Below are 17,918 nucleotides of genomic sequence, written 5' to 3'. Positions count from 1 at the left end.
CATTCTTAAAGTATGAAGCAATTGAGCATACTAATTTTGAGTAAAAATCATATGTGTTGCTTTTTAAGCTGGGCTGGGTAACTTTTTCAATACATTATAAAACTGGTATTGGTTCTTTCAGATTTTGTACTTTAGTAGCTTTTGATTTTTTTCATCTGAGGCCACTTCCTTTTATTTGGGATAATGAGCAGACTTGGCACAATTGTTGTGTAAAGATGTTAAAGTTAACAGATTTTTTTAGGAACATTACATAAAATGTAGTTTTTTTATTTCTACACCTGTTTTTTGATGCATGTCTGAATTGTTTCCGCTTTTTGGGCATTACAATGAACAGGCTTATTTCATTTGAGTTAAGGCTTTCCAGGAATAGTACTAGAGCCAATATTTAATCAGTATTGCGCTATAACAATGCTAAAGTAGAAATTCTGTAATTTCTTATCTTTATTTTATTTTAAATAATTTATATATAGAGGTGTTTCAAGGGAGAGGTTAACAAAGATACATGTATTTTAGTACATTTGTGTGTTGCCCCATTTTAGTGATTAACCACGTGTAACATATTTTTAACTGAATTTTGTGACGTGGTACTGTCAGGTACTGATGCCCACCTTTGAAGAAAAGCCACGTGTGGTATCCTAGACTTAGGAGAAGGAATGTATCATCATCCACTGTAACAAATCCGTGATTCACACACTTCTTACCTTTACATGAATTCTTATCTGGACTCGCATTGTGATATGTTGGTCCTCAGTGCTTGATTCAATGAGTCAGTTGCCAGAGTGTGTGTGTGTGTGTGTGTGTGTGTGTGTGTGTGTGTGTGTGTGTGTGTGTGTGTGTGTGTGTGTGTGTGTGTGTGTATAGCATTAATGCTGAGAGCTAGCTACAGTGATGAATGCCATGTGGTACACAGAAGATCTAGAGAGAGGAGTTTTATATGTTACACCCTATCTTTTTCGGTATGTTATTAAAGTTGCTGACATGATGTGGTGTTCAGAGTGGCAGAATGTACTGTGTAATAGAAAACTGCATTTATAAAGTTTTAAATATTTAATATCTAGAGCTTCTGCATTTGGAAGTATGCTAGCTCAACTAGGTCTTCCTGGTATTCTTTCTTCAGAAGAAACCTGATATGAAATGGAAAAGCTGTTATTGGAATACCTTCAGAGATACCTTACTAAAAGGATACAAGTCCTAAACAATAGGTCTTGCATGGACCACCTCAAAGATTTATTACTATACTCAGTATCCTACAGAGTGCTTAGAGGTGACATGTCTGACATACAAGGCATCCCCCGACCTAATATAGATGGACTTATGAACATCAGGAAGTCAAATGCAATCAGAAATACTCAGTTCAGGTATCTAAACTAAATGTTGTGGAGAGATGGATATATATCACAGAGGCTACCACTGTTCCAGAACAGACTATCCATAAAAATAAAACAAAGCTCATCTATCCATATTCAGATGCAACTTGGATCTAAGGATGGGTAATAGAAAATGTACTCCAGGATTGCCCCTCATGCCACTAATGGATAGAGGCAGTTCCTAGATGCTGCATCCCTTACATGAGTCCCCTCAAATTATCTATGGTATGATCTGAGTTATTCTCATGAGGGATAATGTACAATTATCAGCCATGGGATAGGTAAGACCAATCAGAAAATGTTAATTCAAGCACCAAAAGGGAATCGACTAAGCTTAAAATGTCCTCCAGTGAACTTATGTGGTGGTAACAAATAGTTATAAAAAATTGCCCTTTTCAGATCACCATCTCTGCTTAACATACAAGGCCATGTCAAACCCAGAGCTGTTGGACATGCTGCACTTAAAGAAATCCCAATCCCTCAGAGCCACACGCTCCAGGGATCTAAACCTTGTCATCACAATAAACAAAACATGCTGGAGGGATAGGTTCCTGACCCAGAGACTCCCCAGACTCTGGAATAGATTACCCATACATGTCAAGCAGAGTGCCTCTTTGGCCCTCTTCAAAAGGAACCTTGACGATTGGATGGGAGAAAGGAAATTCACCCAAAAAACTTAAAAAGTTGCTAGAATAACAGAATTTGTATTAGCATGCATTTTTCAAATGCATATCATTATTTATTAACATCAATCCTCAGTGATATGCTAGAAAACCACATTTTTTTATTTTTATTATTTATTTTATTTGCATTTGTTTTCCAGGATATCCCACTGGCAGTGGCGGCTGGTGACTTCAAATTAAAGGGGGGCTGCAGGAGACAGCTGAATGGGTGGGGCCAATGAGAAGATGTGTGGCCAACTAGAAAGGGGTGGAGCTATGCTAAAAAACACAACAACTGGAACTTTAATTAAATACGCTGCCCTGGGTGCCAAACCATCATTATGAGAGTCCAGTCAAGACAAAATGAAGTGCAGAAGAAAAAAATATTTCAATGCATTGGCTACATGACAGCTTACTTAATATCTAGATGGAAACAAAAAGGTTGTGAGGCATGAAAAAATAAATTACTTTTTAAATACATTACTGGAATACTAGTCAAAATCAAGTATTAAAAAAAACAAGCTTCTCCTTGCACTGCAGTTCTAATTATAATTTATATTCAGCTTAATAAAAGTACCAAGTAACATGCTGAAAGTAGAAATCTCTGTGATACCCCCACTTGTAAAAATGTTTCTTATCCAAAAAAGACCTGCTGCCTGAAAACAACTATCTACTTGTTTCATGGGGAAAACATGATCAAAGTAAAAAAAATGAACAGCAAACAAGAAACAAGCTCATGATAAATTGCTTAAAGGATTACTGCACAGGTTATGGACCACACATGATAGATTGGCATTCTGTTTAGTTTACGGGTAAAGCCTGCAAAGATGACTGCAAATCTCCAACAAATGTAATGAGCTTCTGAAAATACTGTAATCCTGACCTTTATTACCAATATTGTCAAATGCATTTCAATACCTAAGGCTTGTACATTATCTAGTTATGTAAATATTCTCTGCATGGCAACAACAAAAAGGCTTTCAGTGTTGGTAATTATTTAACAGTATGCTTATTAAAGGTCACGTGCATCTTACAATCTCAGGCAAGCTTACCCGATGGTCATTAAAGCATTGCTACTTAAACACAAAGCAACAAGGCACTGCGACAGCATGCATTTTCTGGATAATAAGAAGCATAAATCAACAGTATAAAAATATAACAGAAAACCAGAACATTCTGCAAAATCAAGGACAGATGAAAAGCCACTGTCGTACTTGCGCTGCATAACTGCTCCTTGCCTTGCTTGGACAAATCCAGAGTCACTACATGAGGGAGTGGGGTGTAACAAGTATGTCACAATTTGAAATGTCTCTAGCTGACTGTGATGGCCCTGACACATTTGTCATACCTCTCAACCTCAGAGCAAGAAATCTGGACAAAGCCATGCATAGAAGTGGGACAAAGGCCCAAAAATAAGGACAGTTTTTAAATATTGCTCTTATAAACTTAGAAAGATAATATAATAGACTTGCATGAATCAATAAACGAATGTGGACATTGGATGTCATGGGATAAAGTAAAGACAAACAAACACAAATAAATAAATATTGTTGCAGCAGCACCAAACACACTGGCTATTTGAGTGCTTTTGATCTTTCTATTCATGAACATTATCAGAGAAAAAGTTAACGTCAAACTCTCCACTTTTTAAATCGCTCCAAGTATGCACTACGGTGTGATCAGAAAAACACAGGCAAAAATCATTTTAACTTTCTTAAATACTCTTTAATCTAACTGTGCCATTTATACAAAGTGGAATAATGGCAGCAAATGCCATTGCCAAAATAATTACTTAGCCTCCAACGCATTACTAAAAATGTCCCCTTTTAAATCCATTTCAGACTTCACAATTGCGAACGATGTAAAGTGCAACAAAACAACAATTCTATGCTTCTCTTCCCATATTTGTTTTTCCCCTATCTTTTCTGTACTGTGTCCCTCCCACCACCCCTTAGCTCCTTTCCACCTCCTGTAGGGCTTATCTTATGCCCTAATGCTAGTTCTTATAACCAGTTTAGCCACACTGACTTTTGTCACTTCTTTTGCTATACTGTCTCTTCTTTGCTCCAGTGGCACAGCAGATAATGTTGTTGCCTCACAGCAAGAGGATCCCACATTCCATTCTTGGCTGGGGTACCTTCTGTGTGGAGTCTGCATGCCCTCCCTGTGTTTTTGTGGGTTTCTTTCTGGTGCTCCGATTTCCATCCACATTCCAAAGACATGTGGTATCTGGACTGGGCACTATAAATTGGCCATAGGTGTTAGCATGCATGCAAGTGTGTGGTATGAAAGAACAGCCATGCCCGGGTTAGCCACCTGGTAGTGTAAACCTTAGATCTTGATGACTGTCCCTGTTGAAGTGACACCCTGACCCCCTATGCAAAAAGGGAAAAAGGAATTGTGGATAGATAGATAGATAGATAGATAGATAGATAGATAGATAGATAGAGATAGAGAGATAGATAGATAGATAGATAGATAGATAGATAGATAGATAGATAGATAGATAGATAGATACAGATAAATATATGGATATATGTCTCTTCTTTGCTCCCTTGTCCATAGCCATGAGGACTCCATCACTTACCCATCCCTTAACTTCTTTTCTATTGATTTGTTCCCAGCCTCCTAACTTATCCTTGATCACTTCCTCCTACACAGCATAATCCATTCTTTTAATGTCTCTCAACTTTGTCATTATCTTTTCCACATAAGTATAATCTTTTTAATGAACTACAAATGTTTCTATATTGAAGTTCAACAACCAAGGCTCTGCAGTCTTATCTTAACTCCAGTTTTGTCACAATTGTATTTGCTTTTGTCCTATTTAGCATCCTGAGTACTAGGGTGATTCTAAATTATGATTCAATTAATTACAATAATGTATCACTTAAGACATGTCTGCTTTAAAAATACAGTCAAAACCAAAGTAAATCACAAAAAATGCACACATGAAACAAGTGGAGATAAAATTAACATTATTTCTGAAACCTTTAAATTATTCAGGGAAAAACACATTCTCCCATTCTGTAAAAGCATAATGACTCGTGTCATTTAATACATTAAGCTCTAACATCCATAAAGCCAGCAAAATGCTTATCTCTTCACAACGTAATCTAGAAAAATGTTCTCCACCATTGCATTAGCACGCACAACATAATCATATGGATGAACACATTCAAAAGTGTAAATTTTACAGAAGCAGGAAAATGAAATCTCCTAGAATATATCAGAAAAAAGCACATCTCTGTGAGATGCCACAGTATGGCAATAGGCACATTTAAAATTCATTACAAGGCTTGGACTACTGGTGAGGCATATGTTTCACCAATGCAGATGTGAAGAAACCTGCCTTTTAAGTACAGGAACACCAAGCTTGTTTCCTTTTTACATCATATTCTTAATTTCACTGACTGCAGACACAACAGCAGGGACCACAATTATTGCAACAAGCATTGCAGCAATCAAAGCAATTTACACCAGAATCAGCAGAATTGCAAACTAGTGCAAACAGAAATTTTGCAATGAACCCGAAGTTCAAATTAATTACAAATAAATGGAAAGAATACTAGATTACCAAAAAGTATTCTGAATGCATTGTAAAAAGTGGCAGAAGAGCAAACAGAAAATGGATTAGTCCCCGATCTTGTGGTGAAGTCCTTCGTTGCTGTATTGCTCCAAAGTACGTCCCTGATAAGTCCTTCCTTCCTGCATCCCTGACGTTGCAGTCTGATCCCTTTCTCAGTCTATGTGGTTATAACTAACTGCATAGACTTCTGGGATGCTCTTGACTGCTGTGTTTCTAATCCGGACTGCTGCTAAATCAGTCTGGAGCTCTGTGCATGCTGGTTCAGCAGCAGTCTGAGTCAGAAATGCCGCGAGTGCGCATGCGCAAAGGTTCGTGATTTTTGTCCGTTTTTGTTTTATTTTCTTTCTTCGTATTTTTTCATTTTCTTTCTTTCTTTTACAGCTGGGGGGGCTGCATTTCAATAGCACGAGCCGCCCCTGCCCGCTGGGCCTAGGAATGCCCATTTTCAGTGGAGGCCCGGGGTGAAAAGCTCCACATATTATATGTAAATTGATGAGATAAAGTTACATAATGACTGTTAACAGTTTCAAGTTACTAGTAAGTAACATTATAGAAATCCTCTACAGAAATACAATTAACATCAAACCTCTACAAACCCCCATACCTAAATTTCAAAATTCCAAAACCTTAGGTTCAACCCTAAGCATAAATTACACAAAACTATCTTCATTCTCTGCTGTTATATTCCCCCAGGTAATAACTTTCCCATCATTGAAGAAATGTTACAATGGGCCACAGATTATCTCCCCAAGAAACCATCTTATTAGGTGACCTAAACACTGATTGGTCAGCCTGTACCTCTAACAACACCACTAACCATATTAATCTTTACAGTTTTACCCAACTTATCCAAGAACCCACTAGAATTGAAAAAATCGCCACAAACCGTCTATTCTAGATTGGGCACTAGTTAACTGCCCCAAACAAAACTATCTGACAGGATGCCTTCCTGATGGTCTTAGTGACCATCTCCCCATCTTCCTCCTATGGAAATGTACCAACATAGCCAAACCCATTGCTTTTAGACAAGTCAGAGATGATTGTAAACTAAATATACAACAGCTAAACAGTATTCTAAAACATAGTAACTGGAAACCACTACAAACCCTAAATCTAGACCAAGCCATTGACTACTTCAACAATATTTTCATCAGTATCCTTGATAGACTCGCACCAATTAGGAAAATAAGAGTCAAACTATGCACCATGGCTAACTAGGTAAACTAGAGCCCTTCTAAAGTCAAGGGATAAAGCTTGGAGAATTTGGAAGAAATATAATACTAGCCTAGCCAAACAAAGTTACCTACAACTTAGAAATCAAACTAAACTCGATAGACAAAATTACTTCCTCAGTATCCAAAACAAACATTCAAAAGATCCCCAAAAGTTTTGGCATGCCATTAACTCTCTCATAAAACCAGGCAAAACTACCACTCCCACTCCTAACTCCATGAATGACAACAAGGACATTGCCTCCCAATTCAATCACCACTTTACAGAATCCATCTTATTACTATCCTCCCAACTATCCAAAAACAGCCCTACATATAACCCAACCAAATGCCCTGACAACATCCCATCCTTTACGCTCTCACCCATTCCCACCTCAACAATTAAAAAACACCTCCTAAAACTGAAACCTACCACCCTTGCCACTGACAATCTACCAGCCAACTTCCTAAAAATAGCTGCTGAATCCTTATCCTACCCTATTTCTATTCTTATCAGTCGCTCCGTACAAGAAGCACATGTCCCACAGCTATGGAAGGTATCATACATTATTCCAGTACATAGAGGCGGAAGATCGTAAGAATACTCAAATTATCATCCCATTGCCATTCTACTCCCCTTATCTAAAATACTAGAGAAATGTATACATTCTCAGGTAACACAGTTCCTAAACTCACACCATCTCCTCTCCCCCACACAGCATGGCTTCCGACAACACCATAGCACAACCACCACTCTGGTCTCTTTCACCAGTCTGATCAACCAACATAGAAATAATAATAACTTTGTATCTGCAATATTTCTAGACCTCTCCAAAGTATTTGACATGGTTTCACATTCCTTACTACTAGACACCCTGACATCCCTATCCTTTGCCCCTTCTGCTATAGCCTGGTTTAAAAGCTTTCTGTCAAATAGGCAACAATATGTCCAATGGCAAAGTGTACTATCCCTCTTATCCCAACTACCATAGGTGTACCACAAGGCTCTGTATTAGGCCCACTTCTTTTCTTCATATTTACCAATAATCTCCATACCACCACACAGCATGCTTCACTTATACAATATGCGGACAATTCAACTCTTATTTGTTCATCTCCATCACTTCCCACCCTACAACAACTCATCCAGGAATCCTTTAGCTCTGTGGAACGTTGGATCACTCAGATCCAACTTATCCTAAACCATAACAAAACCAAATTACTACTTTCTACCCCCAACAAATCCATTCCCACCCCTCTATCCTTCACTATTTCCTGCAAAAATGGCACTATTATCTCTCCCTCTGACCATACTAAACTCCTAGGCATTAAAATTTATAAAAATCTACACTTTGACATCCACATTTCACAAACTATCAAAAAAGTTCATAAAAAAATGGGAACACTATATAGGCACAGGAAATCCCTCTCGAAACATGCATGGATTACCTAGCCCAAACTCACCTCTTGTCTACCCTAATGTATGCTGCTCCAATTCTTACCCAGCTTCGAAAACTTGACCTTGCCATACTCGAATCATGTTATGATAAAATCGCCAAGTTTGCAAACAACTCCACCTTTAGAACCCACCATTGCCAGGCTCTAAGGGAACTGCAATGCCTGGAACTTCCCCATCTACTAACCTATCACCAATTAGTCATTGCCTACAATGTGGTAACACATCCAGAAAAAAACCCTACCCTAGGCAAACTTCTTACCCACTATAATACAAATCATCCTTTCTGATCTTCCGAGAAACCCCTCCTCTGTATCTCTAGGGCTAACAATACTGCAGGAAAAGCACTGTTCTCCCACTCCATAGGTAGAACCTGGAATAATCTCCCTCCTGCTCTGATTTCTCTCCCTACCTCTTCTCACTTTAAAAACTCACTTAGAACACACTTAAAGAATAAGTGGTTATGCCCATGTATTACATAAGTCCTCAAATTATTCCACTTATATACCTCACTTCCTAATATACCTACTGTAATATATATTACAGTCTAGGTCTTCTAATTCTGATTGAATTTGTATACTTATTCTGTTATTAACCATGTGTAACTATTTTTTCCTGTGTGTGTATGTGTGTTTGTGTGTATATATATATATATATATATATATATATATATATATATGTATGGGTCTTGTTATGTCTTCTGCTGTATACTGTATTTTAACATATTGTGTAAAATTTTACTTACTGTGGAGCTCTTTTGCCCAGGCCTCTGCTGAAAATGGACCATCCCGGTTAACAAATGTGAAAGAAAATAAAATAAATAAAATAAAAATAAAAGTGATTTACATCCAGGTACTATATATACATGTTGATATACAATTAGAATTAGGCTTTCTTTTCTTTAAATTTCATCTTGTAGCTGAGGATACATAACACTGAGAGGGAGAAGAGTTACATTAACTGAAGACAGACATTTCAAAGTGTTGAAGTTGTTATTTTATGAGGAGCAGACAAAAATATTAGGCAAAAACCTGGACATTCTGCAAAATTCTGGACAGTTGAGTGGTATGGTGCCCATGTGTAGAAGTCTGCTTGAGGTGGTACCATGCTGCTGCCTTCAGCTAGCCACACTTGCAATTGTCTTTTATGCAAGAAGCAATGAATGAAGCTGTACTACCACTAGTTGTTTGATCAGTCACTAGTGCAGACTGTAACAGGTAGTAAACATTCCACACACAGTATCAGGGTCATACAAAAGGGCCTCAGACTTGCCCAAACAGTGGATTGGCCTTTATGCAGACAGAACACTCATTTACTGTGACTATCCATCTCTGGTACAGGGCCATGTTATTGCATTCTTCTGTACCTCCCTGTAGATTATAGACTACTGTCATTAGCCAAGGTTCAAGTGTGTACCCTGCATTGCCTGAAAAACAAAATGGGGGATAGATGAAGACAGGCAGGTCAGTCATTAATCCATAGGCAATATATAGATCAATAGCTCTGGGGCCACAAGCATGTTTATTGCACACTTACCAACAAGGTCTTCCATGAGATGTCCTACCATGTAGGAGGTGGCAGTATAGTGAACTTGTGTGCCATATAAGGAAATCATGGGTACTGCCACAATGATGGCCTGGTACGTTGGTGATACAGCCATGCACATTGCACAATACCTGGCAGGTGAGAAAACTGTAGCTCTTCCTATTAAGGTGCCTCAGCTTCTGTGGCCCAGGTGGTGCCCTGATAACCATATGGGTGCAATTTATCACACAAAGCTCCTCAAGAAGACATGCCAGACCAAAGGATGCATGCATGGTAGTGACTGCCCTGTGGTGACAGTGGGAAATAGATATGCTCATCCACATGGGCTAGGATAACATTGTGGACCTGATGTAGTATCCTTGAGGCAGAAGCCTGAGCACTACCCAATATGTCCCACATAAGTCTTTGAAAGGTATCCTTGGTAAGTATAATAAGGGTTATATATACCTTGGTATTCACAAAAATACTCAGGATTAGTTTGTGGGCCGTTTAAGTTCATCAAAACCCTTATAACACTCTTGTCCACTGTAAAGTGTTAAAGAACCCCTACTCATCAAAATTATAATGTATCATTACCTATAATACCTCATTTGTGGTCAATGAGCACCAGCTTGCAGCATAAAGGAAACAAACACCTCAGAGCAAGAAGCAACCAGATTCTCAGCCAAACCAAGTATCCCCACTTACAAAGTGACCAGAAATGGCAGTGGTTGCCTTTTTGTTATGTACGTACAACATGCAGTTGCATAGCAAAATGCAACTTTGAATCACAAAAGGCAGGAAAGATACTGTATTACCAGACTAAAAGAACAAGATTTACATACATCTCATTTAAATATCATTATACATTTATTTCGTGTAGCTGTCTCTCCCACCTTTTGAGATATGCAAATATGCGCAGCATATGTCAATGAATCACAAATCACATGCGCGTGTCTGCAACTTATGCAAGTATGCACTGCACACCTACATAATGGACTATGACTATCACCCAATATCTCCTCATTAATGCACAGCTGAACTTCACCTCTATATCAACACCAGCCAAGAAAAGATAGAGCTTCTGCATTTTTTCTGATATTCTTTCAACATTTCTAAACTCTGGAAAACAGTTTCAATACCTTTGTTTCCCAACTCTCTGCAGTTCTTTCTCTTGGTTCATACTCTGTTTTGTCAAGTTTCTACAGGTTTTTAAGTCACCCATTTCAGCAAACTTACTTCCTAGTCTTAGAGTGTATTCCACGTATGGCCCTAATATTTTCTGCTCATTGGATCAGTTAAACTCTTGACATTGTTAACATTACAAACTAGAATCATTTTCTGAAGTTTATTTAACTTATAAAATAAATAAAATGTTGACATTAATAAACACTTTTATGTGTGGAGCAGTCACTTTATTTTGAATTCTGTCCACCTTCACCCCTTATTTGTTTAAGTTTGCCATTTAGGATATACAGCTAGGTAAAGGCCTGTATTTACTGACAGCTTATTTTTAAACATGGTTCTTTTGGTGGCCGGCATGTATTGATTCTTTTGGTGGCTGACGTGTAATGAAAGTGTGGAGAAATCTTTGTAAATAATGAATAAAAATGAAAACTTTTTCTTTTCAAAGGTTTTCCACCTTTGTTTCCTTCAAGTTTGTCTGGTCTGTATAAAGTGCTTTAGAAATAAAAAAAAAGTGATGTGTCATCACTCACGCCTTGTTTTTTCAGTGAAAGAAAGCTCCAAGTGACATAACTGTGGACAACTGTTTAGCATAATCCTGCTATATCTGCAAGGCGACAAAAGCTGCTTCTTCAAGGAAATCTGGGGATTTTCAGTGCTGCATAATTGGAGCTAAGATATCTGTTTGACATTTTAGAGTCGCACACTTAGCAGTAATGATGAACTATTGAATACATTTTCTCTTTTATCAGGAATTTTTGGAGTAAGACACATCAGAGACTGTCCCAGACTTACACTGTACCTTGAAAGATTTGTGTATTACTGTGAATATAGATTTTATATTTATACTATTTTGTTCACTTAAGAAGGTCTCAAACTGATTACCAGAGTGCAAAGTAAAATCAAACTCAAATCAAGTTTATTTTCAGCAATATGCCTAGGCTTGTTACAGTAAAAATTACTCTTAAATAAACAATAAAACTCACATAATATAAATGACACATCTAACACTGGCCTGCTGTGTCAATTAATTCACAATAACACCAGTCAAATCATAAGAAAAACAAAATGTCCTAAAAGCCTGATAAAAGTAAAGTAAGCAATTTTAAAACGGGTTAGACAAAAATTAGGCTTTCTGAAAAGAATAAGACTTTAGGGACATCTAACACTGTTCCATCAAACCCTCAAACCACAACAAATAATGTGAAAAATGTTATGGTCAAGAAACACAGCAGGAAAAGTGGAACCTTGAAATCACTACAGCCCTTTACCCACCAAATGAGTGGCGTAAGCCAGGGAAACTTGTTGGCTAGGCTTACTTAGGCACTTGGGCCGATACCCTAGTACCTACCTATGAACCTATGAAATGAAGAGATCTAGATGTCTAATAATGCACTAGTATCATACAGAACAAGATAGAAGGCAACTATGTACTATTGTAGACACCACTATAAAGGTGTCTAAGGTGAATATTGGTTGGTTTCTGTTAAAAGCCATGCTGCAGTGTTCTGCAGAAGATACAGGCAGCAGATTTCCCCACTATACAGCCCAAAGTAAAGGGCATTATAGCAGTTTAAATGAAAGAAGACTACAGTGTGGTAACTACAGAAAGCAGCTGTTCAATCTGGGTGATATTTCTAAGATGATAAAAGGAAGATTTAATAATACAGTCAACTAACCAGGCCACTTACCCACTCATCAAATAGTAATAAATAAATATATTGACACGATGAAACATGAATGTCTACACAACACCATATAATAAGTTGTTTTCTAGCTGCTCTGTACCCAATATCATTCAATATATTTTGCTTCCCTTGTTTAGTATAAAGTGACTTTTTTGATGTTGCACACTGAAGTCAGGATACTCTACTTATTTTCTCTCGGGATTTTATTTAAGGTGTCAGGGTGTCACATATGGTTTTAAGAATGATAGTTTGAAGAACTCCTTTATTAAGAAAGTGGCAAATGAAAACTGTCCCTGACTGAAGAAATATATGCTTAGTAAAGTATCAGGTGCAATATATGTCAGGTGGTGCAGTGGCAGAATGCGTAGCATTGTCACCGTACAGAAAGAGGTTCACCAGCTCAGTTCTCAGCTGGGATGCTTTCTGTTCAGAGTCTGCATGTCCTACTTGTGTTTGCATGTTTTTTTCAGGTGCTTCAGTTTCCTCCCACATCCCAATGGCATGCAATAGGAAGGTTGATGACTCTAAATTGTCCAAGTGTGTGTGTGTGTGTGTGTGTGTGTGTGTGTGTGTGTGTGTGTGTGTGTGTGTGTGTGTGTGTGTGTGTGTGTGTGTGTGATATAGAAAAAATATGTCTGGCATTCTACTGCCATTCCCTACTTGCCTAATAAACTGTACGGGTGACATTGTCTGTTCATAGGGTCACTTCAAAAATCAGACATAGCTCAACAGCATTGAATAGATGGAAGGTATAGTTCTCCCATAACAAAACATAAACATGCTTGGCAAGCATACAAAATTGGCAGTCATTGTGTTTGTCAAACAGAAAATGTTTTAATGCATAACAATCCTAGAACCTTCTGTCTAAGGGTCCCATAAACCCAACCATCATAGTCTCTGAATCTCTGCTAAAACAGTAACAGTGCAGAAGTCACCAATCATGCAACATATTTGTCTTTGCATTATTTGTAGAAGTAACCTCATTCCATATTGTCTCAGAAGGAAATTCTGAGTCTAGCAGTTGGCACAGAGGGTCAAGGCTGTAAGCTGTAGTTCCTGTGGTACACTATTCAATTCCCTCAGCCCTTATCTGCCTACAGTTTGACCTTATGCAAGTCATATAACCAAACAGTGCTTAGGGGCAACTGGGAATTTGAACTAGGCTCCTCAATGCCCCCTGGACTGCAAGCCTCGTAACTATCTAAAAGCCCCCCCCCTCATTGCTTAAACTGATAAACTAGTATGCTCTTTATCTGTATACTTTTACAAGGGTTTACAGAGGTTTTAGAAAAATAGCTACAAATGTTAATAAGTTATAATACAAGTAAAATGAAAGTGAGATAATGGCTGCATTACAACAATAACAGTACCATAGCTTAAAATGTCCAGTGGAAATATACATGTGTACATGGAGAAATGTGGGAAATATACATGTGTGTACATGGAGAAATGTGGACACTTTTTATCTACAACTTCCAGCTTTCAGCAAGATTACTTTTAAGACCAAGAGCTGGAACAGGTGGCAGATATGCCATTGTAGTTTCAGTTCACTCTGGCACTGTATAATTTGCTTTTATGTAAAATAAGGAAATGTGGCCATGATAACTGAAATGCAGTCAGACTGTCATTTCAAGGTACATGCAACTCAGAGTTTGCCACAGTACAACTGTCCTGTATCATCCACTTCTGTACTCCTATGTCAGTACTCCCTAGCCGTTCCCTTCCACTGTCCACCATACCTCTTAGACTGTCTCTGACTTTCAGGGACGTCCCAGATTTTGGCTCAAAATCTTGCTTTGTCCCTCCTAAAACTACAATACTGAATGAAAGGTTGGATTACATTTCATGAATAATGACAGTAATTACAGACTGTTTTCCTTCAGAAAATGCATGCTAATTCCTACTCTCATATTCTGTCAACTTCTCAAGTTAAGAGTACTAACGTTTTAAAAAGTGTCCCTGATTATTTCTAAATTTGCCCCAGATTCTGGGGGTAAGGGATTGAGGGCTATACTATTTCTTGCACCTTAGTAGTGGTTAGTGACTTAATAATACTTGAGAAGGGGAATGCAGCAAATTCAATATTCCTTTAAACAGACATAGCTAGAATCTCCAGTGAGAATTTCCAAAATATTATATTCAAAAGTCATATATATGTGTTTTGATACAGCTGAAATTAGCAGACTGAACAAGATGGCTGTATCTGATCGGGGGCACATTTCTATTCACTATACTTAAAAAACAAATGGTCCAGTATTTGTGGGTAGAAGTTGTTTATGGGAACTGCACCCCAACTACATGTAAAAAAGACTTTCCTGTACCTAGCCGTAATGTATTACAACAATACAATAAAATTGGAAGGGTTTTGCTATATTTATAGGTAGAATTACCCAATGAAATTAGAGGGGATTTTTTTGAGTTTTTATACAGGCATAGAGCTATTCACAGGAAAATACAGTAGGATTGCTGAATTATTATAGAAAAAGTGCAGCGGAGTTCAAAGAACAAATGTAAGCCTTGAATTGGAGGTACTACTTGTTGTTGCTCTAAAGACACATTTTAAGAGCTATCTTTTCAGATCAATTACTGCTTTAAATGGTAATTAGATTATTAGTAGTCAGATAGTATTCATATAAAGGTATAGTCTGTATGACCTAGCATTTTGAAAGACAGACATAATGAGGAACAGATCACTGCACATTTTGAAGTAATGTCTGTTTTCTTAAGTTTTGTTTTATTTTATTCATAGATTTTAGTAATAGCTGCTTCGAGTGTCAAATCAAATAACAAACACACCTGGCATACAAACATGCACACATTCACACATGCACCACACAGAAACACACTCAAATGTTCATATACACTGTAATAGATGCTGAAAGGTTCATCTCAGTGTTCATGAAGAAATTAATAGTGTCTGTAAATAGAAAACATTTCTGTGTTTTTTTTTTTTGCTATCTATTTTTTGGGGGAAAGCAGTAGCTATATGGAATTAAAATGCCATAATTATCATCTTTGTCATCATCACCATCATTTTGTGGAACACTCATTCCAGTGACAGACATAGTGAGCTGAACAGGGTGGACTCGAGTTTTGTATCCCAGCAACTGTCACCAAGTAAAGGGAGAGTAGCTATCTTGGACATAGGAGTTTAAGTATCTTGGGGTCTTGTTCATGACTAAAAGTATAGGGAATTGAGAGAGTGACCAGATGATTGGCACAGTGATAGCAGAACTGCTGGCCTAGTACAAAACTGTGGTGGGGATGAGAGAGCTCAGTTAGAGGAAAGAGCTCTCAGTTCAAAATGTGTTATACCTATTTTTAGCATTGTACATATTATGATGACTGTACTTGAATTATAACATTTAGTTATTCCAACTGTTAAACCAAAGTGTATGTATGCGTGCATAAATATATGTCTATTTCCATGCCCACTTTTGTGCTGAGGCAGTCATGCATACAAAAACACACACACACACACACACACACACACACACACACACACACACACACACACACACACACACACACACACACGTGCGGGCACGCGAGTGTATGCGCATGCGCATACCACATGCACATTTGTAGACATCAACAAGATTCATGTCAGTGTTTCCACTGAAACTAATACAGTGCTTACAGACAGAACATTTCTTTGATTTTGTACAAAGCAAGTACTGGATATAAGCCAGTAGTTATTGCTATCACAGAAAACAATACACTGCAACTTGCCAGACTGAAGTAGGTATTAAAAGTGAAAGATAAACACAGAAGCAACATTTCTTTGCAAACAGTATACTTTGAATAAACACTGAGAGTTATTGAGAGAGACAGAGTGAGTGAGTGAGTGAGTGAGTGAGTGAGTGAGTGAGTGAGTGAGTGAGTGAGTGAGTGAGTGTGTGTGTGTGTGTGTGTGTGTGTGTGTGTGTGTGTGTGTGTGTGTGTGTGTGTGTGTGTACTTTGATTTAACAACTTTTAACATAATGCATTTAGCTAATGGCATTACATACAAGTTAGAACATAATATTTTCAGTTCTGGCATCAAGTAATGACTACACTGCAATACTTTCAAAGTATGAAAAGTATAGGCTTTTGCTATTTATATAGCGACAGATAACTTTAAACACAAGCAAACCCTGCACTTGATAGCAACCCATAATCTGAGTGGTCCCAATCAGAGCAGGTTATCTTTTTTTAATTATTCTTCAAAGTTTATCAGAGCAATAATAACTTATGTAATATTCCTGTGTACGTAATAAGTCATATGGGTAACCATGGCTGTAATGAACTTAACAGTCTCAGAAAATAGCAACAATGATTGTAATGGACTAAAGAATCTCAAAATTAGGATTAATTCAGTCCCATTAATATTTAAACATGTTTTGATACATACTGAAGATAATTTCTTATAATCAGTTTATAACATAAACTTAATTACATAGTCACCATCAAGAAGTGGGCTTATGGTTTCGGTAAATCTGCATTCATTCCTCTGACTGCTAACACTGATGCAACCTCCTGTCTCCTTCAAACCATTCAAACTCACACTGGTTGTGCAGAAAAAGAAATTCAAATTACTAATGTGAACGCCTGACTCAGTTTTGTGAGGTGAATGTTTATTAATAACCAATTCTTTATGATTCAGTAACTTTTCATTATGCCCTTGTCCCGAAATTGTTATCCCAGATGTAGCCCACTGACTAAGTTAATCTGCTTAAAACTTTGACTTAAAATATCTGAACCCTTAAAGAGCATGCAATGTTTTAACTTGAAATGTGAACCCAAAAGAAAATAAGTGCCTCTAATCACAGCACATAGTTGTTGTGTCTTTCGGCTTTTCCCGGTTAGGGGTCGCCACAGCGGAACTCCGGTCCGCTAATGATTGGCAGTAGATTGTTACATGCTGAGTTGCCGGCCCTGACGCACAACCTTCAATGAAGGTACGCCCATTCACGCATGTCTCCACACAGAAGATGCTCTAGATGAGAATCGAACAGGACAACGTCACGTAGTCTATAAGCCAAAAGAAAAAAAAAAAAAAAAGAATGCTGTCATGGTCTCACTTAAAAATGTGACAACTACATTGAAATGTAATGGTAAAATATTTCTGCAAAGCCAATTTCATGCTTCTTAAGACAGAATTGACGAACTTCATGACATCCATGCAGATGGACAATACAGTTATGACTGCTGAATCCTACACAAATGCACTCTATAAGCACTTACACGAGTGCAA

This window comes from Protopterus annectens, chromosome 2.part2 (genome assembly GCF_019279795.1).
Source record: "Protopterus annectens isolate FY-2018-M chromosome 2.part2, PAN1.0, whole genome shotgun sequence".
NCBI classification, from domain to species: Eukaryota; Metazoa; Chordata; order Ceratodontiformes; family Protopteridae; genus Protopterus; species Protopterus annectens.
This window is presented reverse-complemented; position numbering follows the sequence as displayed.